Here is a 15,705-nt window from a genome sequence, read left to right as displayed (position 1 = left end):
AGCTGAATATTGGAGGATTTGGGACAGACAAAATAATTTTTTACTTTGCCCTATTCGTATAGGGAAGGCATTACCAAACTTGGCCCTCCAGCTGTTTTGGGGCTACAGTTCCCTCATCCCTGACCACTGGTCTGTTAGCTAGGGATGATGGGAGTTGTAGTCCCAAAACAGCTGGAGGGCCAAGTTGGCCATGCCTGATATAGGGCATAGTTAAACTATGGAGTTTTCTCCCACAAGGTGCAGGAATAGGCATCAGCTTGAATGGCTTTAAAGGGGGATTAGTTTTATCCGTCATGAATTTGTCTATCAGTGACTACTCGCCATGATGTATATTCCAGAATTAGATACTGTATGTGTCTGAATACCAGATACTGGGAATGAGAAGCGGGGAGAGTGCTGTTGAGCTCAGGACCTGTTTGCAGGCATCTGGTTGGCCACTGTGAGAACAAAATGCAAAACTAGATTGGCTTTTGGCCTGATCCAGCAGGCTTCTTGCTATGTATACCTAGCCACATACCAATTATTCAATCAGAACACTCTAGGGCCACAGCAGCCACGGAGGCATGTGCTGATTAGGTCCTCCTTAGCACATATTCACCCATGGAGTTATCCACTTGAGCAGAATAGGGTTGATTCAAATTGAGCAAGTCACAGGTTGCAGAATCCCTGAATGCTACCATACTGAAGCTGCCACAATACTGTCCCATCCTGAACAGACCACACCTGCACCATATAGCGGGCTTTTTAGTGAGCTGTAATCATCACCAGTTGGGCTCAAGCACCTTCTGACCTGGAGTTTGCATGCTTTCTCTGCTGACAGTTAATGGGGACATTAATGTCACCAAGGAATTAGCTAGGTTCCCTTGTGCCCTTGGCAAGCAGCTGTATCAGGGTTCCCCTGTCCTTTCACCCAGCCACCCAGAGCAGCAAGGGAACAGCCTGGGGAGTGCAGAGACAGGCGGGAGGACTCCTAGCCCCTGAATGTCACTGATCATTGCATGCCAATAATATCATCTTGTCCCTTCACCACAAACTGTCCAACATGAATGCCTCTCCAGCCCTAGAAAATCAGGCACTCCACTTTGGGAAATCTAACATACAGGAACACTTCCACTGCATGTGTTCTGTCATCATGAAGACAACATGTACTGCTAGCCCAGGCCAAAGACAAAAGTCCTAGCCTTTCTTCCACAACTAGAAGCATCCTACTAGTAGGCCCGAGTTTACACTGTGAGAAAGGTATGAAAACAAATACTCATGCCCTTTAGAAATTCAACCTCACTGGGAAAAGTGAGTGCACATTTTCATTCACAGCAGAGTTAAGTTTCCATCCAAACATCAATCCTATATCCTGTGGCCTTTGTAATGCTTTAGTTGCCCTTTCCTTTATACAGTCAAAGAGCCTTTCCCCTCCCACTCCAGATGTACAGTATGTGACTTTAAAAGAAACACAAAAATTCAAGTCTTTTGTTCATATTATAGCTTCTTCCTGCAGTCCTCTGGAGTCAGCCCTATTGAGACATTACATGGATAATAGCAGGCTGATTGCACAAAAGCAGACCAAAAAGGCGGGGAAAATTACAGGAAGCACACTGACTTTGAAGACTGATTGGGGAAACAGGCCCCCTTTTTGCCAATTTAAGAATAATTACAATTGAGAGGGGGAAAGTGAATATTTTGTTAAAAATGAACATGAAGGAGGGGCTAAAGTCTGCATTTCAAAACCATTTGTGGTTCATGAGGAATAGGGACTTGCTAAATGCACGAAGTGTTGGGGAGGAGGGAAGAGGAGAGAAAGGGCAGAAGAAATCTGCTGAAAAGCACAAGGAATCTAACTTCAAAGGATAAACACTCAAGCCAGGTAACTACTGAGAGGCTGCTGAACACATGCACTGGGGGGGGAATGAAAAAACAAGGAAAGATTTTACAACTGAATAAGGTGGCAACCCACTCCTAATCAGTTAAACCATGACCTTTAATAATGGCTTCATTGTAGGTCTCTGATAAGAAACAACAGCAGGACAACTAAAGCAAGACAGCTAGGGAGAAAGTTAATCACTAAATATGAACACAGGATTAAAACTGTCATGTGACTTATGCAACCTTCCTCCACCCCAGATCTTGTGACATAAGATGTAAAGAGCCTCTATCAGCCAGTATGTGCTTGGATCCTATTCACTCAGGTTTACAGTTTTTAGCCTAGCTACAAACACTGGTTTAAAACAGGAACGGAAAACTTGGTGTCATCCAGATGTAGTGGTACCTTGGAAGTTGAACGGAATCCATTCTGGAAGTCCGTCTGACTTCCAAAATGTTTGGAAACCAAGGTTCGGCTTCTCATTGGCTGCAGGAAGCTCCTGCAACCAAACCAGAAGCCACGTAAGCCGCGTTGGACATTTGGGTTCCAAAGAAGGTTTGCAAACCAGAACACTCACTTCCAGGTTTGCAGCATTCGGGAGCCAAAATGTTTGAGTCGCAAGGCGTTTGTCAACCAAGGTACGTCTGTATTTAGAGGACAACTCCCAACTTCACGGACAATTTGCAATGCTGGTTGAGGCTGACAGGAGATGGAGTCTTAACTTATATCAGGGTCTCTTCCAACTGTACAATTCTACTATTCTATGATCTGGCCCTCCCATCCCTGGTTTCACAGATAAGATTATCCTTAGGTAATCAGTCTATACAACTAACTTCTCTTCCAATTCAGTTGACACCAGTTCACCAAATAACACCTCTTTTTTCAAGGTCTGAAAGTCAAAGCCACCTTTAACTTCCTAGGAAGGTAGAGGAGGTCCCAGGCTTCCCATGATCAACTACTGTACCATACTTTACAACACTCTGAACTGGCACATACCCTTTGGAAGAACTAACATGCTCCTATCAAAATTTAGGGTGGGGGCTGTAAGAGAGGAAGATGTGATTAGGAGACCATCACTTTTTATTATTTATTTTATTACTTTATTTTCTAAAATGTGTACACCACTTGATTGTACAAATATATTCCTCAAAATAGTTTACAAAGAATAAAACAGTAAAACCAAGAAAAAAAACAACCATACTTTAAAAGCTGCAAAAGTTAAATTACTACAGCAGCTTAAAATTACCTTAACTTTTGAAGCATCGGGGAAGGCTTGCCTAAACAAGAACTATTTTAGCAGGCCCCAAAAGGAATATAGTGAACGCACTTGCTTGATATCAATAGATGTTGTTGTTTAGTCGTTTAGTCGTGTCCAACTCTTCGTGACCCCATGGACCAGAGCATGCCAGGCAATAGACAGGGAGTTCCAAAGTGGAGGTGCTACCACACTAAACAATAGAGTTCTTACAAATGCAGAATGGGTATTATGTGGCACTGGGAGTAGTGCCAATTCTACCAATTGAAGCGGTCAGGTGGGTACATGTGGGGTTAGGTGATCTTGGAGGTAAACTGGTCCCAAGTCATTAAGGGGTATATACACCAATAGTAACACATTGAACTTGGCCTGGTTTAACTGCTATAGCATCACAAATGGAGAGGTAAATTAAATGAGACCAACTCAGTCACCAAGAGTTGATCACCCAGTTTCTAGGAGATGAAAGCCAAAGTGTTTCCTCTTTTATCTTTTGATGACAAGCCCCCTTAAGGCATCAATGATCAGAGGAGAAAATCATAGCAGATGTGGTTTCCCAAAATGCTTTTAAAAGGCAGTACAACTTTACAGCATAGAAGCCAACCAAGGATTTGTAGTTGCTAGGGCCACACTGCTGAAAATCTGTCGTTTATTACAGAAAGCCTGCCACTTGCGAAGGGGTTACGTTTCAGGGATTACTTTTAAGGTTAACAGGGTACTTCAAAACTATTGGACTACAGAAATTAGAGCATCCTCAAAGCCTTCATAAAAATCTGTCTCCACCTGGACAAAGTCCCATTGCAAATTGGTCAGGTGGCAGTGTAATATAATTTTATCTTCTCTATCAAGATGGGCAGCAAACATTTGAAACAGCTTGTGCTGCAAAATATATTAAGTAATAAATAACCTTACAGCCCCATTTGCACAGGCAACCTGATTGACAGGCTTTGGTCAACTCCGCTGATGTCCAAGTTGACAAAAAGCAAAATAACTGCAGAGAATTCTTGAGATGAGGGTGAATAAATTAACTTGATGAACCTTTGGATTTTATCCACATGTAAGGGAAGAGAAAAGAATGGAGATGGGGATGTATAGCTGTATTTTTAGAAGACACACTGGATTTCAGGATGATTCTACTTTCATACCTTTTCCTCCAAATATTCTAATATAGCATAGGGAGTGCAATGGCACACTGCCCCCATCCCAAATACTGCTGCATCTGCACACTCCGCAATATTGCTCCATGAGCTACAGTGAGTCCTGGCTGACAAAGCATCAAGGCAAGTTAAACAACAAAGCAACAAGAGCACAAGTAACACCCTTTTTTTAATAAAGCAACTCAGACTAATTATTTAATTAAAGCAGCTCAGACTAATAAGGGCACCGTAAGGTCATTGTGTGCTAGGAGCCAAATCCTGTAATAATGTATAATGCATGAGCTAAGGGGGAGGAGGCCAGTAGAGAAAGGCTTCACTTGAACCAGGATGCAACCAGATAGTTGCTGCTTAAAATTTAAAAAGATGGCAGAACAACTTTTAAACTGATGGCGGGCAGCCGGGGGAGGAAGTTGATAGGAGCTTATGAGGGAACAAATCTCCCTTCTCCCCTACCTGAATGAAGATGGAAATAAATACGGAGGAGGTGGGGAACTAGGCACTAACCCAGGCTTCCTCAACCTCGGCCCTCCAGATGTTTTGAGACTACAATTCCCATCATCCCTGACCACTGGTCCTGCTAGCTAGGGAATCCTGGGAGGGCCGAGGTTGAGGAAGCCTGCACTAAAAGCACAGCGGCACAAGATTGCAATTGAGAGAGGCCAAATACAATCCAATGTAATCAAATGTGAGGTGATGCATATATGGGCAACGTGTGTGTCTTAATTTTACATATACCTCATAGGGTGATGACTGACCAGGAGCAAGACCTTTGAGCTCACAGCTGACAGCTCAGTGCTGAAAACTACAGGTGGGGAATAGTATTGGTGTACTCAGGTCCTGCTTTCGGACTTCCCACGGACATCTGGCTGGCAACTGTGAGAACAAGATGCTGGACTGGATAGGCTTGAAGGCTGATCCAGTAGGCTCTTCATATGTTCTCAAATGGGAACCTTGAGTGTGGAAGATCTGTGCATCTATATAAGTAGGTGCCTTCTTTTAGATCTTTGTCTCTACATACTGAGTTTCTGTCAACAGGAGAAAGCATTACCAGGGGAGGTGCCAGCAATGTGATCCCATTACCTTCCTCATACATGCGTTGACTGCATGTGTGCCAAAGTTATGAAAGAAGTTTAAATAAAAGAATGCTGCAGACACTTCTGTGCCCAGAGATGAAGTCTTCAGAACTTCAAAAGGATAGGGTAGCCAGCAATTGTACAATGCACTAAGCACATTGTTTTGAAACTCACCCTTAAAATCATTTAGAGCTTTCAAACTACAAACCTAGGAATGGAAAGCCTATTTGTCTCATGACTGCACTGGAACATACAACCTAAGACGAAAGGAGAAACATTTTCCAACAAGACAGTACAATTGTACAAAAATATAGCTGTTATAGCACATAGTTTGTATCATGGCAGATGACGTGGCAGCCTATGGATATGAAGTGGACAGACCCCTGCCATATAATCCCCTTACTGTAAACAAGAACTGATAAAAAGCCCACAGGATGAGGCACATTCTGAAGTGAAGGGTCACATGCATAGATGATGCTTGTGTTGAGATCCTACAGCCATTCTGAATTTGCATGCATTCCTGAAAAGCAAAATATTCTAATGTAAGGTTACCAGACATCCCCATTTCCTGGGGACGGTCCCCGGATTTACGAATCAGTCCCCATACAAAATACATTGAAGTTGAAAAGTGTCCGCTGATTCATTGAAAAATATCTGGTAACCTTATTCTAATGTGCTACCAATGTTGCTTTAAACCACAGAGCCTAGGGCTTGCTCATCAGAAGGTCAGTGGTTCGAATCCCCGCGATGGGGTGAGCTCCCGTTGCTCGGTCCCAGCTCCTGCCAACCTAGCAGTTTGAAAGCACGTCAAAGTGCAAGTAGATAAATAGGTACCGCTCCAACCGGAAAGGTAAATGGCATTTCCGTGCGCTGCTCTGGTTCGCCAGAAGCGGCTTTGTCATGCTGGTCACATGACCTGGAAGCTGTATGCCGGCTCCCTCGGCCAATAACACACGATGAGCGCTGCAACCCCAGAGTCGGTAATGGCCAGGGGTCCCTTTACCTTTACCTTTAATGCTTTCACCAAAAAGGGCATTGATTCGTATGCTACTGGACAAACTGTTCCGACATTCATGATTGTACTATCAATAAAGTTATATTTATCCAGAAGGTTAAGGATAAAATGGTTTCAGAAAAAAAGAGTATATCTTGTTCTACCATATCAACTCTAATTTTTAGGTAAGAATTGCTACCATTTAATCATAAGCTCAGACATCAGAAAATTGTTAGGTTCCTGTGATTATAATTTGCATGGAAATACATGCCCAAACAGAGATAGGAAAATACCACTTTGGAATAAATAAGGCAGTGGAATCCTCTAATATGAAAAGAATCTTAAAATTAATACCACTCACTAAATTTCTTCACAGTTTTCAATGCTCTTTTTCTAAAGACCAAATCCTTTCTTGGAAAAAAATTAAATCCACTTATTCAGTAAAAGACTTTCTTGCAATTTCAACAGTGAAATGCAAGTTGGTTCAAGTCAACACACTCTCTTTTCTCAAGTTCCATTTTTTAATAGTTATAAAATAAATTGTTCAGATCCCAGTTAAGTACTACAAATCAAGAATAGAAGTACCTTAGTGGCATCTGAAGAAAATCGGAACACATGTCACAAATGGGGCACTAGTGACAAGCTGATCCTGATTTGCACTCTTTTGTTTGTTGGGAACACTTAACTTTCCTGGTTCACACACCACAAGAAACTGTAAGGAGGAAGGCTAGATGCAAACTTTTTCAGCAGGGGGCCGGTCCACTGTCCCTCAGACCTTGTGGGGGGCCAGACTATATTTTGAAAAAAAAATATGAACGAATTCCTATGCCCCACAAATAACCCAGAGATTCATTTAAAATAAAAGGACACATTCTACTCATGTAAAAACACCAGGCAGGCCCCACAAATAACCCAGAGATGCATTTTAAATAAAAGGACACATTCTACTCATGTAAAAACATGCTGATTCCTGGACTGTCCGTGGGCCAGATTGAGAAGGCGATTGGGCCGCATCCGGCCCCTGGGCCTTAGTTTGGGGACCCTGTTCCAGACCAACCTTTGTTTGTTGGAGTGGGAATATGACATCTGACTCTGATCACTGAGGCCCTGCAACTCTCCCGTCTAGCTTGCACTGCATGTAGATATTATATCTTGGAGACTGTAGAGTTCAACATCTTACCTACCGTAACTTAGTTTCGAAGACTATTTCCTCAATATGTTATGGACATGGAAACTTAGCACCACAAATGCCATCATCCTACCTTCACACCAGGTAGGCAAATTTCCATTAAGTCTACATGCCCATCACTCTGTGTTCCAAATGGCTGCATTCCATTATGAGAACTCCATCACCCACTCAGAGAAGTATAGTCTATATAATCACACCTTTTGGGGGAGATGGATCCCTTCTAAGGGATTGTTTCTAATTTCCCCAGTATGATGCCCTCCTGCCACAGGCCATGTTCTCCACAAAGCTGAGTAACTATCATCCCATCCATAGTGTTCCTGAAGGAATGCATAGCAGCATACAAAGCAGCCATGTACCAGATCATATAATAGCCCTCATTGTAACCACTTTAGGGAAGTCTGCTCCCCCTCAGTTTCATATTTACATATATATTTGCTTTTGCCTTCTAGCACTGCCTAAGAAATGACAAGTTGTCAGCTCATTTTACCTAGTGGCAATTTCTAACCAAGCTCTCCCTCTCTTGTTGTTATCTAGACATACCACAGACTACATACTAGTGTTGTAACATCATGTTTCCAGACTTCACTCCCAAACAATTATAATTCTTGTAAACACAAGATCATTTTACATTCGCTTCTTTAAAAATCTTGTACTTTGCACCCACCCTGCATTACATTTCTGCATCTCATACAAAGAATTATTCAGTCCCATAAGACAAGTTTCAGATGGCAAATTTCAAGGCCACAAGCAATTATTAAAAGTGATGAAGCACACAATACACTAATTTTGAGAGGTGGCTTTACTAAGCTCAACCCTTTAGGAGTGTGGGATTTCCTTCTGAAAACAAATGAGATTTCTAACCACAAATTGTCTGTGCTACTAATGCACAAAGTTGCCAGTAACTTATCTCTTTATCTGTAAGAATCATAAGAAGTGAAACTTGAACAAAACTTCTACAGCAGTCTGAAAATAATATGCATGGGGGAAATCCTATTGCCTTCAGAGGTACTACTTGCAAAGTCAGTTGCTTTGCGGGAAAGCACACACTAAGGGTATCATGTTTCAAATAACTAACAAAAGCAACCATTAATTAGCTATAGCATAGTACTCGTGTTAAATTAATGTTTAATTACATGAGTTTTTTTTTTGTGTGTGTGTGTGTGTATTTGTAATATATTTTGTTATATATATATAATATGTAATATAGGTAAAGGTAAAGGGACCCCTGACCATTAGGTCCAGTCGTGACCGACTCTGGGGTTGCGGCACTCATCTCGCATTATTGGCCGAGGGAGCCAGCGTACAGCTTCCAGGTCATGTTGCCAGCATGACAAAGCCGCTTCTGGTGAACCAGAGCAGCACACGGAAACGCCGTTTACCTTCCCGCTATAGCGGTACCTATTTATCTACTTGCACTTTGACGTGCTTTCGAACTGCTAGGTTGGCAGGAGCTGGGACCGAGCAACGGGAGCTCACCCCGTCGCAGGGATTCGAACCACCGACCTTCTGATCGGCAAGCTCTAGGCTCTGTGGTTTAACCCACAGCGCCACCTGCGTCCCATATGTTATGAATTATGGTGCTGGAGGAGACTCTTGAGAGTCCCATGGACTGCAAGAAGATCAAACCTATCCATTCTTAAGGAAATCAGCCCTGAGTGCTCCCTGGAAGGACAGATCGTGAAGCTGAGGCTCCAATACTTTGGCCACCTCATGAGAAGAGAAGAATCTTTGGAAAAGACCTTGATGTTGGGAAAGATGGAGGGCACTAGGAGAAGGGGACGACAGAGGACGAGATGGTTGGACAGTGTTCTCGAAGCTACGAACATGAGTTTGACCAAACTGCGGGAGGCAGTGGAAGACAGGAGTGCCTGGCGTGCTATGGTCCATGGGGTCACGAAGAGTCGGACACGACTAAATGACTAAACAACAACAACAACAACATATATATCTACACTGAAGTGAAATCCAGAAATGAAGCATGTTTCTTTTATGAAGCATGAAAGCAAACTGTTTTGTGTTGTTTCAAAGTTGAACATCTGGAATTATTTTTGTAAAATATAGAAAGTTTCAAGAGTAAGCTTAATGCTTAATTTCTATTCAATAAGTCCTCTTTTCACACATCTCTGCTTAAAGCTTTGGACGTCTGGTTGAATTTAATTATTAAACCATTTCCTTAAACTTCTTGATGTTTGTGCTCTTATTGGCTCTTCCAAGAAAAATGTTTGTGCACCATCTATGAGCACAGTGTTCCCCAGACCCCATTCTATATCCTACCATCATAAAGTATGTTTTATCAGGCAGCTGGTAGCAATGAATTACTGTATATCTACATCAGGGCTGGGGGGGTTTTGTTGATGGGGGTTTGTTGCCGTTGGTTTTATGTATCTTTATTTTAGATCTTGTGATTTATGCGAAAATTGTTCAGTTTGGTTGTGTGTGTTTTGTTGTTTGTGACTACTTTTGTAATGTTGCAATACAGTGGAACCTCGGTTTATGAACACCTCGGTTTATGAATTTTCGGTTTACGAACGCCGTGGACCCATCTGGAACGGATTAATTCACTTTCCATTACTTTCAATGGGAAAGTTCGCTTCAGTTTATGAACGCTTCAGTTTATGAACAGACTTCCGGAACCAATTACACCCATGCTTCGGGTTATGTATGCTTCAGGTTGAGTACTCCACGGACCCGTCTGGAACGGATTTCCATTACAGTGGTGCCTCGCTTAACGAATGCCCTGCTTAACGAAATTTCTGCTTAACGAAAGGATTTTTCGAGCGGAGGTTGCCTCGCTAGACGAATTCGTTTTATGAAAAATTCGTCTAGCGAATCGCGGTTTCCAATAGGAATGCATTGAAATTCAATTAATGCGTTCCCATGGGCAAAAAAAATTCAAAAAAACCTCAATGGGATTCGCTAGACGAATTTTTCGTTATAAGAAAAGACCCGTGGAACGAATTAAATTTGTCTAGCGAGGCACCACTGTACTTTCAATGGGAAAGTTTGCTTCAGTTTATGAACACTTCAGTTTAAGTACTCCACAGACCATCTGGAACAGATTAATCCACTTTCCATTACTTTCAATGGGAAAGTTCGCTTCAGTTTATGAACGCTTCAGTTTATGAACAGACTTCCGGAACCAATTGTGTTCATAAACCGAGGTACCACTGTAGTGTATTTTTTCATGTTGTAAGCCTCCTTGATCAGGGTCTGAAATGTGGAAGGCGTGCAGACAAATAAAATTATGTGTGTATGTATGTATTAATGCTCAACATCATCAGCCCAAACTACAGTTTGTTAAACCCTTCTAACTATTTTTGAAAAGTGAATATTTGTAACAATAATTGAATTTCTGCTGCACTAGGCCTCACTTATAAAAGTTTGAAGAAGCGTCAAGCAAACTGAATGGGTGACCAAGTTTATCCTGTACATCATTTTCCTCCCCATTGCATAGATTAGTTTGAGCTTTCATAGGAACTTCACTAAACTGCTTAAGTTTGCTGGAAGCTTTCTTCCAGCCCCCAGCCCCCCAAGAAGGTAAATTATCCCTGCAGTAAAAACATGCCAACATTCAAGAATTAATTTACTCCACCTTTAAGGAAATGAATTAAATTTAACAATTCATCAGAATGTGAGGTGGTGTAGCATCCTGGTTCTTTATCTTAATCCCAGTGTATCTAGATGCCATTAGGTAAAAAGGTAAAGGTAAAGGACCCCTGGACGGTTAGGTCCAGTCAAAGGCAGCTATGGGGTGTGGCTCTCATCTCACTTCAGACCGAGGGAGTCGGCGTTTGTCCACAGACAGCTTTCGGGGTCATGTAGCCAGCATGACTAAACCGCTTCTGGCACAACGGAACACCGCGACGGACGCCAGAGCACACAGAAATGCCGTTTACCTTCCCACCGCAGCGATACCTATTTATCTACTTGCACCGGTATGCTTTCAAACTGCTATGTTGGCAGAAGCTGGGACAGAGCAACAGGAGCTCACCCCTTCGTGCAGATTTGAACTGCCGACCTTCTGATCAGCAAGCCCAAGAAGCTCAGTGGTTTAGACCAGTGGTCCTCAACCTTGGGCCTCCAGATGTTTTTGGCCTACAACTCCCATGATCCCTAGCTAGCAGGACCAGTGGTCAGGGATGATGTGAATTGTAGTCTCAAAACATCTGGAGGCCCAAGGTTGAGGACCACTGGTTTAGACCACAGCGCCACCTTCCATTAACACAATTAAGCCACAAATAATTGTGGTACTTTTAACATGGGCATAGACAAGGGGGGCAGGGAGGGGCAGCTGTTCCCCCCCAAATCAATATAAATCAATATATATACATACCTTAGCTAACTGAGGTTCTGCCCCTCCCCCCAACAAAAATCCTGGCTACACCCATGACTCTTAAGACATTCCAAGAAGAAGAAGCTACAACCATTCATAGAAATCATATTATCACACATAAATTAGCTTGGTGGTATAACAAACATTCATTTACACATGGTGATTATTGAGTTAATTGTCCTGGTTATAATGCTAGCACTTCTGTCCCAATTGTGTGAGGGAACTGTAGCTTTTTGATCAATATAGCACCATGCCATGCTCAGTTTCATTCATACCAGTGGGCGTGGTTTGACACAACTGATATAGGCTATATCACCACCCTTTATAGGTATTTGTACTTCTGTTCCCCCAAGAGAATAGTGGAAAGAACCATGTGCCAGAATACCACCCAAAATTTCATAACGTGAACAGCAGAGGCATGATCCATAAAAACCATGAGAATATTAAAGTACAAAGAATATTAAAGTGCAAAACTTTTTTTCTGGGTTCACAGGGTTACAAATTGATATTTTTTTTCTGGGAGCAATTAAATCAGGAAAGAGTGATAAACTTCTACTAGTTTTCTAGAAGTGGATTTTATGTCAGGTGAAAGATCACATAAAAACAAAAATTATCAAGCAAGGAAACACTGAAGAAAAGGGATAAAGTGCTGAATAGATGGCTTGTGGTTGCATTCAGACAGAACAAGGAACTTGCATTATTGAGGGTTCTATATTGGAAGTGATGGTTCTCTCCCTTCTAGCTTTACAGAACTCTTTTATCTTAAGAGAAAGACAACATTCTCCTTCCTGCCTCCCATTTCAGCTATTCAGCATATTCCATCATCCAATACACCATGTATTTTTAATCACAGTCTTCCATGACACAGGAGAACCCAGAATTACAGTGATAGATGGGTTAACAAGCCATAGATGGGTTTATACTTCAACACTGCAACAGTGGCAAAAATATTCATGATCATCAGTGTAACAGAGAAAACTTGGAGTTTCTCATACAACATCTGTTGTAATGTACATAGCTCCACCTTTTATACTCTCCAAGTTTACAGCTAACCAGCAGATAGAAACCTCTGACTTTCAGTAATATCAATTGTGCAACTGATAGAGCATTTATGTTTAGGTTTTAGTAAGGTAGTTTCAAAAAAAGCTACTAGAACTTGAGGTTTCATTCGCAGAGTTTGATATCTTGATAGCTCACAAACGCATGGTATTAATGTGAAATATTCACACATCACTAAAAACAGTGGTTTTCCTCCACTAATTAACCATCACAATAAATTTCACATGTATACTTTATTTGTAACATGTTTTTGCGCAACGACAGAAGAACCCAAACAAACCACTTCTGATTTTTTTCAGTTCAATCATATGATAAAAAGCTCTGTGCCACCAGTCAGAGAAGCAAAAATCTAGGTGCCATAGAACCTTAAAATTTGGCCTGGTGACTGAGTTGCCAAAGAGGGCAGGAATCAGGTAATACTATGAAGAGCATTCATGAGCATAAGCAGAGTACTTTGCCCTCACGAGAAATAGCCACTCATTGGAAGATGTCCAAAGAAGCTTAAACTGTGACAGCTCTCAATTTCCTAAATGGAAGCCAGCAAGAACATAATCCCTCCTCTCACTTGTCCACGTAGTTCTATGACTCTTTCCCTTCAAGAAATGTCTGCCAGACTCCTGAGTTTTACACACACACACACACAAACACACACACACACACACACACGTAGGTGTTTTGGTGTGTGAACTTTGCCTAGGAAGCAGAACATATTCCACTTCCTGTTGAGTGTGTTCCATTTGTAAATAGAGTCCCCTGGTGCTATGGGAAAGGACACCTTGGTTTAAGAACGCTTTGGTTTAAGAAAGGACTTCTGGAACAGATTAAGTTCGTAAACCAAGGTACCACTGTAAATTGATGCATCAAAGTATAGAACTGCTGTACTGTATAAGAAAAGTGAAGAATTGCAGGTGGAGGAAACAAACTATCATAGGAAAGTAGCGATTCACTATTCTTCCTTGGGAACCAGCCCATTTGCCCAAACTCTAGCAAAAAGAAAAAGGAAAGGAGAAGTCTGTGTAGGTTTGAAACAGGCAGAGAACACAGTCGGACAGCTCTCTTCTCTTGTGTTGCATAGGATGGCATTTTAGAAGTGGCTACTCAGGTCCAGGTAATTCCTTGAAATTGCTACAGCCATGCTAAGAGGAGCTACCAGTCTGTTTTCCATAGAACAGCATCTCTCATCAGAAGAGATGTAACTATTCCATGCATAAAAAAATTCCTTCAGTAGCACCTTAAAGACCAACTAAGTTTTTATTTTGGTATGAGCTTTCGTGTGCATGCACACTTCTTCAGATACAGTGAAATAGGAGTCCCCAGGCACTTATGTAGAGAAGGGGTGGGGAGGGGGAGGGGAGGGGGGATCACTCAGAAGGGTGGTGGAAATGGGTGATTGACTGACTGATAGCTGTTGATGACCGAAAACGACTGCAAATGGTTTTGCATGAAAAAGCAAGGGTTGAGATGGCTTTAATGTGCATGATTTAGTCCCATGTTCAAAATCTGTCATTTTTAATAAGAATTTAAAATATTTTAGCAGCAGGGGACAGAACTTCACTTTAAACCAGGCTGAAACAGCAGTGCTTTTCTTTAAAAAAGATAAAGTAACAATACTTTTTAATAAGAGTTCCTATCTAAATGCCAAGCTCTATTTAACACTACAACTGCAAATAGACTGCTAAAATAAACAGTCTTTTCTTTTTTTCTGCATACCTGAAATCCTTTCCCTAAATACAGACCACCATGTAGAATGGAGGCTACAATACTTGTGCAGTAGGTTGAGTCACTAAGAACAGAACAAATGCCTTTTGCATTGTTTCAACAAGCTGGAAGAGGGAACCCTCCCTGCTGTATCCTGAAACAAAGGAAATCCAAGTCTCTACATATATTTGGAAAACTGCATTTTTAAGACCACCTACTCTTCCAGCCCAGACAGCAATCTATTGCTGGATGGATAAGATGCTTTTCTGAATCAATGCCTCCTGTTGGCTATTGGAATTCCTAAAACCTTGGTTGCTAGCTTGGCCAAGCAAAAGATTACATTTGGGGGGGGGGAGAGGAGTGGAAGACAAAAATGCTTTCACTGGCTACTGCCTCCAACCCAGGAATCCCAGAACACTTTTATTAAAAAGCCATATTTAGTCCAAGCAGCAGAACCTTTTTTTAAAAAAAAGTCTTGCTTTTTATATGTTAAAACATGGTAAAGACAGTGATCTCTCTCAGATCATATCATATCAAGAGGCCACAAATCCACAAAAGCTCTGCAATTACTGTACTTGAATGAGAGCAGAAAAGCCCTTGAGCACATGTAGTTCACAATTAGAAGCCAGTTAATTTTCCACAAACTCAAAATCACTCTCTCATGCCATCCTACGCAGACAAGCAGATCAAGGACTTCTCATTAAAATGACTACTTCAAAGTTCCCCTATCAAGAAGCATTGTGTCAGGCTAGACACGTGCAGGAATGAGGTCTCACTAGGAACACATGTATGAAGTAATGCTGAAAACTCTGCAGACACAAAAGGGTTAGGCAAGCGTCTCTTAACTGTGTCACTCAGGACATGTGAGGATGTGAAACCAAACCCACTTGCCTAATGTCACCAAGGTATTTTTTGCATGGAGCACGCCTATCAAGTTGTTGCCATTGCAAACATAGCACAGCCTTTAATGGACATCTTGCAAAAAGAGCACAGAATCACCAAAAACACTTTATCATTGAATATATGCAGTTTCAATTGAAGGGCACGGCAACCAGCTGCCAGAGGTGTGTGAAACAGCCACACACAGAAGGC

The 15,705-nt window shown here is 41.8% G+C and overlaps 1 protein-coding gene across 7 annotated transcripts in view; it reads right to left on the bottom strand.

Annotated features, from left to right (window-relative positions):
• Window positions 1-15,705, bottom strand: part of SRGAP2 (SLIT-ROBO Rho GTPase activating protein 2) — a 213,321-nt gene that overhangs the window by 193,655 nt on the left and 3,961 nt on the right. The gene's annotated exons all lie outside the window — the stretch shown is intronic.

Source organism: Zootoca vivipara, chromosome 7, assembly GCF_963506605.1.
Source record: "Zootoca vivipara chromosome 7, rZooViv1.1, whole genome shotgun sequence".
In the NCBI taxonomy this organism is placed as follows: Eukaryota; Metazoa; Chordata; class Lepidosauria; order Squamata; family Lacertidae; genus Zootoca; species Zootoca vivipara.
The sequence above is the reverse complement of the archived record's forward strand: the minus strand, read 5'-3'. Positions and strand labels throughout refer to the sequence as shown.